Source organism: Chlamydotis macqueenii, chromosome 10, assembly GCF_036417535.1.
Source record: "Chlamydotis macqueenii isolate bChlMac1 chromosome 10, bChlMac1.mat, whole genome shotgun sequence".
NCBI classification, from domain to species: domain Eukaryota; kingdom Metazoa; phylum Chordata; class Aves; order Otidiformes; family Otididae; genus Chlamydotis; species Chlamydotis macqueenii.
Window position 1 is genome coordinate 21,309,610 of NC_141565.1, and position 15,650 is coordinate 21,325,259.

The window sequence follows — 15,650 nt, forward strand, 5'->3', positions numbered from 1 at the left end:
ACAGACAGAGACTAGGAAAAAGCAGCAGAAAATGTAACAAAAAAAGACATTACAAACCATGCACAAGCACACATTCTTTCTTTCTAATCCTCTCCTGTTTCATTCTTCCCTTGAAAAATTTTTTTCAAAACTTTATTTATTCGATTTTTCCTGGGATGAAGCGCTGCCTGTTTTTGTCCTGCCGAGGCCTAGGCTGATCTTTAGCTAGGAAGCAGAAACAAAAAGCTAAATGAAAACAACATCCATACTTCACTCATGCCGATAGCTTTTTTTGTTGATTACAATAAAAATTCATACTTTGAGCAAAGAAATTCTATAAAAGCATTCAGAATATGTCTCAGACAAAGGCTGTGTGAACAAATTTTTTATATCATTCCCTACTTGCGTTCATTGCCCCACTCCCTGTGTTTGATCAAAATATATTTTGCCTACTGGGCAGCTACTGCACATCGACTCCGATTCCCCGTAACAGACGGCACATAATTCTGCTTCAAAGTAAACGCGGCCTTGGTGAGCGTCAGAGTAAAGCACCGCTCTTCCCATCCTCGCTGCGCTGCGGTGAGAAGCACCGGTGCTGCGTCTCTATTAGAGATCCGCGCAAGACAAACATCCCCGTTATCCCGGCATAAAGAACACGACCCTGTGTCAATACAGGCAGGGAGCCTCGCTCTCCTCCGGCACGCTGGAAACACAGTGGCTTTGCAAATCTCTCACTTGATTCTGCACTCACGTTTATCCAGTAAGCAAACACAGGCCTAACAGCACAGGTCAAACGATCAGCACAGATAAAATACGTTCTGTGACTATTTTGCCTAAGGCAAATCATCAAAAAGCTATTTAATAATTCAAATCTTATGCAAAACAAGGCTCCTCTAGTATTTCCTATCATTTTCTTATCTATATGTTGAAGTCTGCACAGCAACTATCAGCACTGGGTGGCAGAAACCACTGGACAAATGCTATTGAAGGGTTAATAATATTTCAGGTCTCCTCGTCTAGAGAGCCCTAATATTCTCCAGTACCTTTAAGCCAAAGTGTTTCTTCACTGTCTTCTGCTGCAGGTGCTCTTCCGTGATGCCAAGGGCAAGCACGCAGGCTTCTTGTCCTTCTGAAGCTCTAAAACACGACCATTTCCAATTCCCAGAGCACGAGCTGATTCAGACCCTCCGTTCTCCTGGAATCCATCTCCAGTCTCCTTTTGAGGAGAGACAGGCCTCCAAGGTCTCAGTTCCTCAAAGAGAAGAGCTTCTTCATTTTCTTATCCCTTAATGTTCTGAGTGGGGAAAAATAGTTTACATATAAATCATTAATCTTAATATTTTTCACATAGTTCTGTGTGACTGACTGTTCCAACTTCTGCCACAAATGAAAGCAATAGCTGTCAAGAAATAAAAGGCCAAGTAAATCCTCAACAATTCATCCAGAAGACAAACTCTGGAAAACCTCCAGCCTCTCGATCTTCCGCAAACGCACACACGCCCCTGATTTGTTACAACTGCATTGAGCTAAACGGATTTCTTACCATTTTGTTTACAAAGTTAACTGACTGACAGATGGGGGGCATGAGCTTGTACTCTTAATGATCTAAACTTCGGTCAGTGAAGGCCCACGGCTGCCTCTAAACTACAACTGCCTCTCCGTTTGGCAGTAGTCTTCCAGGCACGCAGCACAAACAGGCTCAGCGTGGATGAGAAGAGAGGAGTCAGGCTCCTATTAGGGAGCAGTTGTATCTTCTTATGAAAAATTAGTGACAATTTCCAGACGGATTAAGTACAGGAGAGTCACTGTGACCTGGAAAAATGACCATGCATTTCTTTAAGCATCTTTGCCAATGGGCTTTATCCCTGTCCCTGTGGATATGAAGTGAGTGCGTCACGGCTCCGCTGTGCCTGGAATCCCAAAGCAGGCTCCGGTGTGCCCTTTTCCTCCATCTTGCACCTCCGGTACAAAACACCAGGGTCTGTGACAAGCACTTTCGGGGTCTCCTTCCCTGATCCATCGGCAGAAAGGAAAGAGAAACCTTCAGACTTTGCAACCTGAGATACAGTAGCACCATACTCAGCCCTCTACTCACCCCCTCAGCGCCGACAGCTCTAACTTGGTTTTGTTTGTACGGTGTCATTGAAAGTATCCAGGCTTGACCAGAAGCTATCAAGAAATGGAGAATTTCCCACATTCCTTGGTAATTTGTTTCAGTTATTAATCATTCCATCATTAAAACTTATGTCTTGGTTAAATTACAGCGGCTTTAACTGCAGCCACTCTGTACACAGATTTATATTTTTCTCCTCTCGTACCCAATACTTCCTCCTCTGCAGACAATCATATACTGCAACGGAATTGCATCTTGATCTTCTTGTTAAATTAGACAGATTGTGTTCTTCAATATTTTGCTTCCCCAGTACTCACCTCTTTCTTTTCTTTAATCTCTCCAGATAAGCAGTTGGCACACAAACAGAAAGACAAAGCTGATTTCAGTTGTTTTCTATTGAGGAGTTGCTGCATCTACACAGAGTTTTGGGATAAAATATTGTCTTTTCATGGCAAGGGTTATACAACAGGACATGCTCTGCAGCAAAACCAATTAATACTGACTCAGGGTTTGGTAATGCTACCCGAATTGATCGACAGACAAAGAAAATAATATCCTTGTTTACCTGTCAGCGAGCAGATAAACAGGAAGGTAGTTCTGCCTGAGCCATTGACCATTGAAGAATAATGCAAGTACTGATGAGACATTTCCTGTAGCTAAATTCTGAACGAGCAGAAACTACATCTCTAACCAGCGTAATTCTTTGCAGATTCAATACATGCCACATCTATTAAAGATGGGATCACAAAGAAAATTAAACACAAATAGAGGCTCAAGTCTTGACCCTTGCCCGTAGACACCAGTCTATAAAGTGTACGAGGGGAGGAAGACACATTTCTGTGACTAAGGTACGCAGTGATGGGCACTCACACCTGGGTAAACATCAGTAAACTGGGTTTACTGATCCTGCAGTCCTGGAACTTCTCACACATGAGGATTATGGGGGGTCTCACAAGCGCGGACTCAAGAACAAACCACTGGCCCAACTCTTGTCCCCTTGCATTCATAGCCAACAGAATTAAGACATCTAAAAGCTTTTCACATCCCACTTAGATATTAGTATTACTTAGTAAAAAACCAAAACATAATGTTCTATATGGTATAAGTAGATTTAGATTAGACATTAGGAAAAAATGTTTTACACTGAGGGCTGTAGAACACTGGCCCAGGTTGCCCAGAGAGGTGGTGGAAGCCCCATCCCTGGAAACGTTCCAGGCCAGGCTGGACGGGGCTGTGAGCAACCTGATCCAGTTGGAGATGTCCCTGCTTCTTGCAGGGGGGCTGGACTGGGTGGCCTTTAATGACCCCATCTCACTCAAACCATTCTGTGATTCCCTGATTCTGTAATTCCCAGACAGTCTTACGTATCTTGAAAATAACAGAGCATTTGGGAAAGACTGCTACAAAGTGCTGTGCATTCAACAGAAAGAACTTCAGAGACAAAAGCAGTTATGGAAAAAGAACTGCGGGTGACGGTGAATAAAAAAAAAAAGCCAGCATGAGCTCTCAGGAGGACGTTAAATTTCAGCATCCTGTATCTATGCCTGCCTATGTACGTGGAGTCCTCCGCAGTTTTGATCCCCCAAGCAAAAAATACATAAGGCAGTTTGAACCTCTTTCTCATAAAGAGAAGGAATCAAAACAAGCAAAAGAACAGAGGCTGCGATTCCACGGAAAGGCTAAGGAAAGGGAACGTACTCAGGCCAAGGACATTCGAGTGGGGCTGTGTTCGTTCAGTACTGAGAGGAACAGCACAAGGGAGGAACACGTATCACTTATTCTGGACACCAACAGTGAACAGAAGGACAGATTAATATATATTGATGGAAATTAGGGCCAGCATTTTCTTGTCCGTCTTCCTGCACAGCAGCAGGCATAAATTTCAGGCACTCCTTCCTGTATTAGGTTCAAATCAGGGCAACTAAGCAAAGCTTGAAGACACTTTAGAAAGACGTAAGACCTGAATGGGAACGTACGTGCGACAGACGAATGCTGGTGTCCTTGGCGAAGCAGCTCCAGTCATGTATTTGTTTTTAATGTCCATGAATAATAAATCTCATCTGTAATTTAAATTTTCCTAAGTTTTTTCCAGTGTTCAGAATTTATTAATACAAATTCACCGTGACATGCACACCGTGGAATGGGCTGCATACCTGTATGTGCAGAATACCAACGTGTTTGCTACAACTTAAACAGACACCCACCAAAATGTAAAACCGTGCCGATGCCAGTCCTACTGCAACAGCTTCTACCCTCATACAGCACCTCGTTAGAATCAGCAACTGTGCAATTAACTCCTTACTCATACACAATTTGCACCGTGACAAAGGACAATTTTGCTTAAATTAAGATTTCAGGGCTTGACTTGCAAGGTGTACACGTCATGGAAACACGGCTGGCTGACAGATGAGGTTCCTTCTGCTTTAATTGCAATTCCACACAGGAAGACAGTGTTCCTCCATGCAAAATAGCAATAAATCATGTACACGTATTCCTGTCGTGTGAGGGAGGAGGAAAAGTGCTCTCAGTACAAAAATACTGGTTTGACTTTGCATATTTTTCTTCCTCTCCTCTCTTGTATGTGCCATTTACACTATGACAGAAGGGAAAAGAAAAATGGAGAAAGTTAGCATGTTTGCTCATTAAACAGCACTTGGAGAAAAGGGAATGACAGCACCAGCCACCAGCAGACACACAGAAATTAATAAGCATTCCTTCCCTCACATTTGTAGACTTATTCATCCGTCTTTTTTATTCACATGATGACTGAAACCGAAGCAAAGGGACACAGCCCTGTATTTGCCATGTGCTAGCATGGCGTGGTCCACGCCCTGAGGAGCTCACTCCCCTCTGAGATACTGCTGAAGAGGGAAATAACGGCCCAGTCAAACAAGGCAGGAACAAAACTGGAAACCAACGTCCCGAGACTAAGTTGAATTCAAAGTTACAAAAATAATTAACAAAATAATAACAAAAAATTAGCTGAACTAATTTCTAGCAATATCCTTCCTGTGTATTAAAGCATACAAGCACAGAGGGGGAGGAAGATATAATAATGACATCAGAGAAGCGGGGTGAACCCACCTTCCTGTCACCAGTCGGTCCCAGTTCCTCGGGCAGTCCCCTGACCTCTGCACAGCTGCCCAAAGCTGCAGGCCACTGAAGCAGCCGCTCCGCCCGGCCTGACCACCGTGAACGACAGGCTGCTGACGGATCACCAGCCACTTCTCCCCCAGCAAAGTCATTTGCTCCTATAAAGGCTTGGAGAAATGCTGAGTGCCACATTTTTTTTCCGTGAAGCCCTGCCAGCACTATTTACAGGGGCTCCAGAACATTTTGTAAAGACATCCACTGACACTGTCCACACATCTTCCATCAAATTTCTTTCCTTTTAAATCTCTCTCCAAAGGAAAAAAATATTGCCTGTGTCACAGCCTTTTGTATCAGGTCTGTTACTTTCAGCTAAACCTACACAGCAGGGCAGTCTCTCCACACCCTGTGATAAACTCCTGGTCCTCACCTTCAGTCCACGGCCTCATTTTATTTCTGCGATCGCGTCATCCGCAGTCGCAGAGCTACCAGGTCCGCAGGAGGCTCAGGCAGAGTTCCGACTACTATTTCTCTGCGTGTCAGAGTGACAAGAAAGCAGGGCATTACTGAAGTTCATGCCATACACACTGCAGAACACAGGGATATAGACGGTATGACAGGTGTATTTTTTTATATATAGTGCACATAGCTTAGTACTATACACACACGCTATGTAGAGTACTACGTACAGGATATACTGCTACAGAATATATCATCAGGGAATTACTACAGTCTGATTTAATCAATAGCTTGGGGAAAGACAAAGCAGTCGCAGTGTGCCCAGTGAGCCTGAATTCTGATTCGCAAAGTTGTCCAGTCTCAGCCACCGCCTTGCACAAATCAGCCCTTGCCATTTCCAAGAAAATCTAGAGATACAGAAAAAATACTCACTGGAGGCTAGCGACTCACCAGCCGCTGCCTGACATGGCATTCGTCCACAGGTCTGCAGACAAAGCAAAGCAAATAACTGTTACCAAATGTGTTGGAGCACATCCACTCACATCTCGCTTCTACAGCGTCCCCATCTTCTGCAGCACATTCTGCTTCTTACCTTTCACGTCTCATTGACAAAAAAAAAAAAAATAAAAAAAAAATCACAGTGCTTCTGGCTGTTAAAAAAATTAAGACTATGAGACAGTGAATTTAAAATGTGCCAGATGGCAAATAACTCCCAATTCAGTAACTGCAACCAGAAAGGAGGAGAGAAGTCTAAACCGAACACAGCCGGGAGAAAGGGGTGACTGTTTTGACAGAGTCCGGTGACAAAGTCAAGCTATTCGACGCTGTCCTGTGGAACAGCTCCACGTGCCCAGGGACAGCGGGTCTTGCCAGCGACCGAGGCGCTGGCTCGCTCTTCGGCCACCCCGAATCTCAACTTTAAAAAAAAAATATTTTAAAAATAGATCATTTTGGGTGAAATGCAATGCCCCTGCTCAGAATATAAAGAATAAGCTTTCATTCGGCGTGCAATCTGGGCTGTCACATGCATTAATACACAAAATTAGTATGCAACTAGGAGTACGCTTAGATTTATACCAAATCTATACCGAAACCTCTGACAAATGTCTGCCAGCTCACACAGGAGGCGGACAGGATCCCACTGTAACGAACTTCTGCATATTGCTCTTCTACAGCTTTTGGGTCAGTTCAAGCCAAAAACAGTCATTATCTTTTCAGGAAATATAAAAAGATATTGAAGTGTGTAAGTGGTTTCAGTATGTCAAATTATCCATCCTCTGGCATCCCCTCCCAGGGCGTCTCAGTGAAGAAGCACCTGCTGTCATCAGAGCCGTCACCGCTGTCAGGAGCAATTCAACAAACCGCTCCTGGCTTTCAATGGCCAACACCCCAGTTTCCCGGCTCCTCTCTCCACGGTGCCGCTGAAGGCCGTGCCGGGATGCCCCATACCGCCACCGCGGGTGCCAGCTGAGCCCCAGAGCAGCGCAAGCAGCTGCCTGCTGCGGTCCGAGGCCGGCAATTACAACTGCGTCATAATATCGTAAAAATGTATTTTAAATGCTGTTTTTCTGACATGGTACCACACAAACCAGCAAAACTATTTTTGGGAACTGGCTGCAGTGTGAACAAAACCACCTGCATTTACTACAGACAGACACTCACAGTTCTGTGACGATGAACACGCAGAATCTGAAGGCAACACACCCTCACCAGGCGTCACGTTGCCCTGCTCTGAAAGGACTGCTTTTGAACTTAATAAGAATTTCCATGATTGTCCAGAGTTATCAAAGCTACATAAATTAGATAAAAATTATAAAGTATGTTAGGCATTAATTAGAAAAACACAGTTGCTGCATGCCAGCACGCAGGAGGAGGAAAATTAGGGAGGAAACAAAAACATCACTTGCTGTAAAAACTCAGGGGGGCAGATTTATACCCTTTATCTCATTTTTCTGACCCAACAGTGGCACTGGGGTCAGCCAGGCTTACGGCAGGTTATTATTGCTGCTCCACAGAAGTTGAGATGAAAGCTTTCATCTCTTCCATAAACAAAGAAGGTACAATACAGGACACAAACAAGCGACGTTAAGCATTACAGTTTCAGGTCTCCCTAGGTGTAACTGCAATTTATGTGCAAACATAAAGTTTATTTTGTGACAGAAGACAAACCCATAGAGCTGCAAAAGGGGTGCCGGGGCGCTGTGAGTGGCGGTCACCCCAAGAACAGGGAGGGCACCGCTGGGGAACCGCTCCCAGGTGCCCCCAGTTGTGAGCTGGTCCCTGCCCACTTGGTCTACAAGGAACAACCGCCTCTTCGCCCCCTCTGAGCTGAGGTACTCCAGGGGCCACCACTAAGAAGTCCCACCCCGTATTCACCTGGGCAGGAGAGTCGGGAGGACGAAGGCTCCTTTGCTCCCGCGGAGCACGGCCAGTGCTGCTGACGGAGAGGGGACTCTCACGGCCAGGGTAAAGGCAGCTGGCAAGAGAACACATCAGGGCTTAAAGTAATGCATCTGCCGCTACAGACATGGAAACAATTTGCTTCTGGAGACAAAAACGACCATGGTTTGGGATTTTTTTTTTGAATGCAGAGAAAGAAACACAGCAAGCGAAACAAGGTGCAATTTACTGCTCCTTCACTGAGCCGCTCTTGGGACAACACAATAAAACCCTGCTGCTCCCTGCAGTCATGCTGACAGATCTTCCATCTCCCCAAACCATTTCTGAACATCTAAACGAAACTTTGTACTGCATATAAATGGGAAATAGCACTTCCTTAGCTGAAATATGTATTTTTATTTAATCTTGGGCGCGGAAGTTGGTAGGGGAAAAATGTTTTCAGGACGAGATGAACAGACCTGCAGACCTGCAAACTGAGGTTCTGTAAAACTATCTCCAGACTTAAAGCAATTCCAATTACTAATTAGCTTCAAATAAAGGAAAGTGACTCTATCTAGGACAGGAGAAGCGCAAGAAAACGTCACAGACCCTCTCCATTTCTTGTAAATAAGCAAACATACAGTCAGGAAACTTACTGATGCTGAGATAAAGCCACAGAGGGCAGAAAGCATAAACGTGGAGGCACCATCACCAACATTATTTCTGATTTTTCTCCAATTAAATACGTGTCAGCATACTGCAGCTTACATGGTAAGCTGTGATAACATAAAATATCCACTGCGTTCAGCACCGCCAAGTCAATATTGCTTTTGGTGTACGAGCAATTGCATTTCCTTATTTTGGGTGCTTTTCTCTATAGAAACATACTGCTATACCCTCTTTTTCACTGCTAATAATACCGTAAAGCTTATGCTAACTATCTGAGCAGTCCCTATGACGCCAAACCTTTAATGGTATTTTCACAAGACATATCTGGAGTAACAGCCTGAAGTAATGTGGGACAATCTTTGCACAATCTTGCTTTAAAAAAAAAAGTCATCGCAAAATGACATTCGTTTCTGCTTTGCAGCTGCAATCAGTGCAGAGTGCACATATTGGTTAAATTTGCTGAAATGCGGTTGACTGAATGAGAATACCACGCCGAGTGAATTGCCTTCCCTTCAGGCGTTAATTATTGGTGTATCTTGACTGTTCTCCTCCACTCTTTACATTCTCTAACATTTCATCTCTTCCCTTGATTGGGAGCAACCATCCCATAAATAGATTTTTTTTTTTGGCAGTAATTGGGAATAAAACTAACTAGCATGGACTGTAATAATTTGGGAAATCTAGCCTCCAACTGAATAACTGTACAGGTTTTGGATGCCTGATACACTCCCTTGCTGCCTCTAAAGGTTATTTTGCATTTAATGAGTCTTTCTAGGTTTAAGGTAAGAAATAAAATATTAAAAAGCTTCATAACACAGTAACACTCTGGGCAAGATATGCAGGCTTACTGGTCCAGTATTCCGGAGCTTATACCACAGCGACAGAAACGAACCCAGTGTCACGAGTACGACTGGATGTGTACCTGCGCATTTGTGTAACAGCATGAAGCCATAGAGCCAGTCAAACTGTAACACTGCATTTCTTGTAGCCCTGCAGAATACCTATTCTGCCCAAAAAACTATTCTGAATCACACTGTTTTGAATAGTTAGTTCACTGACATTCCTGGGCTAAAGAAAATATCATCAGTAAGTTATAGAAGCTGCATGAAGAGTAACAGTTCAGAAGAGCCTAGTGAGAGATAAATTAAGCCTACACCTTCATGACAATCATTAAAAGGAAGCGATAATGATATGCCCAGGAATTATCATCCAGAAAGGCTGAGCAGGAACCCTGCCAGATGTCACGCAACCCTCATCTCAAATACTTAATGCTATGGCACTGTGTAAGAGTTGAGCTTTGGTTCTGGAGAGATGCCAGCAAGTCTACTGGGAGTACTGGTTGTGAGAGTCTGCTGGAATCTAGAGGGGGGAAATCAGCTCCCAAGACTCCTGCTGAAAAGGAACGCTTTGATTTCCTTTACCAGAGGCACCTTTGTGCTTCCTCTGTCATGCTGCTTTTCACCACTGTCTGCAGACACGTATCATCGTCCTTAAAGTCGTCGTAAGGACTCGGCTTGGTACGCCGTTCACAGGGACCAGAGAGGGGGTCCTGTGAGCATCTGTCCGTGCTCACCACCACTCTCTCTACGGGGTATTTTTTTGCCCACCTGCCATCTCCCCAAGTGAGCATGCGTCCCACCTCCGTTCATCTCCCAATGACAAATGCATCCACACAACCTTTCTGTTCCCATGCCCCAAGCCTGCACATTAGCAAGGGCTGATACCTTCTCTCTCCTTCAGCTCCCATCTCTTTTGTATTTCAGATCTTCCCCCATTATCCTGCACCTCAGAGACGTGACCTTGCACCACGATGCTGTCATTTACTTCCTCTGTTCACTTTCATCACTCTATCTGCATATCCTCCTCGCATTATTATTCCACACAGGGTTCTGCAGCCAAGAAACGTATAACTGAAGCACCACACATGAAAGAGCGTTAGGAAATGAAGGCACATCATCGTCAGGTCTTCATATTAGCAATACAAATTACGGGGGGGGGGGAGTGGTCTACGGCAGCCTAATTTATTTCCTCCTACCTTTCACCCAATTAGCAGGGGTCTGGGGCTTTCTTAAACCTTAATAATATGAAGCAATATTATTCATCAATTTACTTAGTGGGAAAAAAATTGGGTAAATTTGAATGAAGAACTTAAAATTATACACATTGTACACACATACAATTTCAGCTACAGGAAAGAGTACTGATTAAATAGACTTGCCACTTTCAAATTAAGTTTATTTTCAAAATATTTAAATATAAAGGAGGCCTGCACAATGAATAAAAGTCCATATTCATACCTAAATGGGTTTCATACTGAAAAATATTGAAGCAGGACTCCTGTATCAGGATGAGGATTCCAGAAAGCAGCTACTGCCTTATGTCCTTTTTCCAAAATAGAAATATAACAACTCATCTTGTTTAGGAGAAGAACAATGGTATCAGTCATAAAACACTCCAGTTTATTTTTAATTCTGATGATAGTAAATGTGAAAGGATTGGTGAAAACAAGCTCTAGCAATCAGCTATTTTTATAAGAGGTTTGGGCCACGTGGTAACATTATTTGGCGGTGGTTTACTATCAAGCTGACAGCCACCTCCTGAGGATCTCCACTAGTGTTACAAAGATTTATGTTCTTCGTATTGGTTTGATTAACTGGGGTCCAAAACCGAGACAAACTTTCTTCATTTGGTCCGACTGCTGCATTCCTGTATTCTTTGTTTACAGTGACAACAAATGAACACTGAGGATAGTTTTCATTCAAGGCACAGCCCAGGTAATTGGGAATCTCCGTAAAAAGGAGGAGGCTGGAGAGGGATAGTGACACACAAACAGGACATCAGTCAACAAAGTTCTTTGAAGATCCTTTCCTTGGTGCTCATTATCAAGCTCTGTTTCTATTTACTGGTGAATATAAAAGTCGTAACAGCACGCACTGGGATCCCAAAGCTCCTCTCCTGCACGGCAGCCTTCTGGGGGAGCAGAGCAGAGGCAGGGCCACAGCCTCGGCACAGCCCCAGATGGGGCTGGCAGGGCTGGTGCTGAATCCCAGCGCTCCTGACCACTTAAACTGCAGCTGCCCTTTTGCAAAGGCAAAGCCTTGACACTCCGGAGAGAAAAACGGTGAGTTCACTCACGCACATCGCTGGCTTTTGTCTATAGCAGCGAGCAGCAGAGAGCAGGAGATTCACCAAGCGTTACAGCTGCTGCTGAGGTCCTGCCACCCACAACACACACATTTCAAAGGGATTTCAGCCTGTAGACTGAATGGCCATAAGGGGTTACAGTACGAGCCACGCTCCTGGAACACAGCTCCCGTTCTGCTCCAGCCCAAAGGAGCTGGGTCCAGGCGCTCCTGCCACCTCCTGTACGCCCACCGGAGCCGTGCCCGCTCCCTCGTCCCGAAGCCAAGGTCACTCACTTCGCTTGCTGGGAACGCTGCATTTCTCAGTACACACATAGGTGCAACATCTCTGCAACTTTCCTTTCTCTATCTGAAACAGGTTGCTATTTATCTCCTCATAAAAAATAAGACACCGCAGATTTTTGGTAAGAAAGTGACAAATTCCACTTAAATTCAATTTCTTTACAGCAGCAGCAAATAAGCTGGATTTTTGTCTTCAACCTGGTTTCTGTAAGCTTTTTTTGCATACTTGTTCGAAGTTTTATCTGATCAATAAAGCAACAGTTCCTCAGTTGGAGATTTGGAACTACTGTCACTCAGCTTTTCCTGCCAAAGCTCTTTTAGTTACCAAACGTAAAGAGGGAAAAGACTCACTCTCGCTGTTCTGGAGTACGGCCAAGCTCCCAACAAAACCTGGCACGTGCTCCTGAATTCCACATCCCTCGCCGCTGTGTGGTTGGCCACTGTGCTATATTTCAGAGGTACAGAGCTCAAAAGAGCCTGAAAGAACAGATGTACAAAAGGAATGCGGCCTTGCACAGCCCGCAACATTTTGTAACCCCCCAAAACCCTCTTGCAGCGATTAACGCCAGCAGAGCCTACAGAAGAAAGATGTGGAACTTGGTGTTCACGCACTGCCTTGCCGAGTCTGGGCCCTGGTCAAACAGGCCGAGTAAACGAATGCAAGGCCTCGTTACACGTGTGGCTTCCTAAGGAAGGAGCAACAACCTTTCATTTGTCCACCGGATCTGCGGCTTAACGGAACAGCAGATTGGAAATCTCCTGAAAATGCTAGAAATTCCCACGGGGAATTCTTTTCAGTCTGAACTGCTCTGTAAATAATTCAGTATAATTGATAAGAATCCCATTTAAAAAATAGTGAAGCCATTTTCAACTTTTTGTTAGAATTTACAGTAAAAATTCCACCTGATCTGATGCGATCAATACAAAAGTCACTCCCAATACAGAGCAAACACGGAACAAAAGGAAAAGGCGGACGAAAACGAGCAGCTGGCTGCCTGGGATCAGCGAACTGTGAAACTAAGCACTTAAATGTTTACAGCTGTAATGGGCTTTGCTCTTAAGTTTTCTGCATTGCGTACAACACACTGAAGGCTGACAAGCTACAAGCAAATGAGGTGCACAAGAAGCTGAAAGTCAATCAGCAGAACTAGGGCCACAATCCCCAGCAATCCATACGGCAAGTTTTTAGACTGCTGGTCGTAAAAAAGCTTGTAACACCAGCAGCACCTGGCCATCATTAAAACAAAGCCTAGAGAAGGGTCTGTGTAAATTTAATCCTACTCATTACGAGAGAAGGACACCACAGGCCACACAACTGCTTGGCTTTTCGATTTGACTTCAGAGCCTGTTCACAATTTTTTAAATCTTTTTACTGTTACTTGAAACAATTAGCTGAATCTAACCCTGGAAAATAAACAGCCCTTATCTCCAGCATCCCCAGAGACCACAAACAGCTCTGCTGTCCTTGGGGGAATACGAGCAGCTAACAATTCGCCTTTCCTAGGGTGCAAAGCAGCTTAATTAACCAAAAGCAATGTTTTCACAGAAGCTGTTTCTTCGTTCAAGTTAATGGTGCACGATATTCCTAGTGGATCCTGCATGCCAGCCCCGAGGACAAGCCCTGCGCTGAATTCCCCAGTGCTCTCTTCCCATCCCAGCAGAGCAGCCAGTTCCACTGGTAAAACACACCAGTTCTGTTATTCCCCTCTCTGTTGCTGTTCCATCTCCCTCTGACCTTACACAAAGCATGCCCTCATTCCCCATTCCTCTGTGGGGGCTGAACAGCAACATTTCCATCTTTTAATAATCCTGCATATTTACAACAAAACTCTTAATGTATTTATACATAGAGAAAATGAAGAAGGAAATGTAAGACATGCTTTCATCCACCTAGAATCTCAGTTCTATTTTATCTGCTCAAGTTGCTTTGTTTGAACATGTATAAATACATTTAAGAGCCACCAGTTTCCACATCTATAGCAAGTGAAATCCTGTGGCATACATTAATAATTTCGATGTAAAATTTAGCAGAATAAAGTTAATTAAAAGTCATCTATTTTTTCTATTTGTCCTTTTTTTTTTTTTAATAATTTGAAGTGCCTCCACTGTCTATCAGCATGGGGGAAAATAAGATAATTTTGTTAAAGCTGATGGAATTAGCATGAAATAAGTAAAGGTTAAATGTCAGGATGGAGACTGGAGGCTTAATCTTCCTCCAACATACAGCAGACCAGAAAAAGAAGTGAAAAGAGGTATATTTAATCAAAAAGGGGGTAAAAGCATCAAAAATGTGCTTACGAATTATAATATACAGAGATCTTGATCAAAGACTATAAGGTTTCCAGTTCATTCCGACTACTCAGAGATCAGACATGTTTGCAATGGGTTAAACCCAACGAGATAAAGCAAAATGATTTATTCTAGAAAGAGCCAGGTTGTGCTGCGTGAATACGTGGGCGCAGAGAGGAGCGAACGGCCTGTGCTGCTGGAGCCGGGCTCCTGCGCCGCTGGAAGGGAAACACCTCAAACCAGCCATTAAATCCCCAGCTCACCGAAACACTGGGGCTGGGAGAGACGTTTAAGGATTGCCTCGTCCGGCCCCCTCCATGGGCAGGGACACCTTTCACTAGATCAGGTTGCTTAAAGCCCCATCCAACCTGACCTTGAATTTAACTCCAGCGTCACCCTCATAAAAGTGCAAATGAAGCAGCTAGGAAGAATAAAGTTGTTTTGAACGGCACCTTTCACACAAAGCCATCTGCAAATATTTTAGACTCTAATAAGGCGCAGTTAACATAAAGCAAGCATGGAAGAAGCTAAAATACAAACCAAGAGAATAACTTTTCTAGATAAGATCCTAAGCGAAGCACAGGTAACGAAGCTGAGGAACATACGCAGGTTACTTACAGATCACAGAGAAAGAGAGTCCTGGAAGAAGCAGACAGAAAATATTAGAAGTAGAGTACAAGAACGTGACATTTCTAAATTAATACAAGTGTAATCTAAGTTTTATTATTGCATTTCCTTTTTTACAATAAAAATAAGTTGTGAAGAAAAAGAATAGCCTCATCATTATACAGGCTGCTTTCACCTCAAAGGGTCGGCACCAAGACTTTATCATACGCATTGAATATTTTTCATAATTTCAGTATTATCTGCACGAGCAGCCACTCATGCTATCATCATTGCTCCCTGAAGGCACCTGCAATTGTGCGAGTGGAATAATTTACCATCACATACGATAAGCTACACACTTGGGGATGGGGCGTTTGCAGCAACAGCATCACTGCACAGACCGCGGCTGAGTTCAGAGACAGCTGTGACCCGCACGGTACCTCTCTCAGTGACACTACTCTTTTAACTACTGACTAAGAATTATTGATTATTTAAGAAATGGAAGAGACTTCTTTTTAATACTTTCAAAAATGCTACAGTGGAGAACTTCTTTGTTATCAAGTTTCATTAAGAACGATTAGAAACACAAGTATGGATAGAATTTAATGTGATAGTATAAACTGACTGAAGTTTTCAAGAAG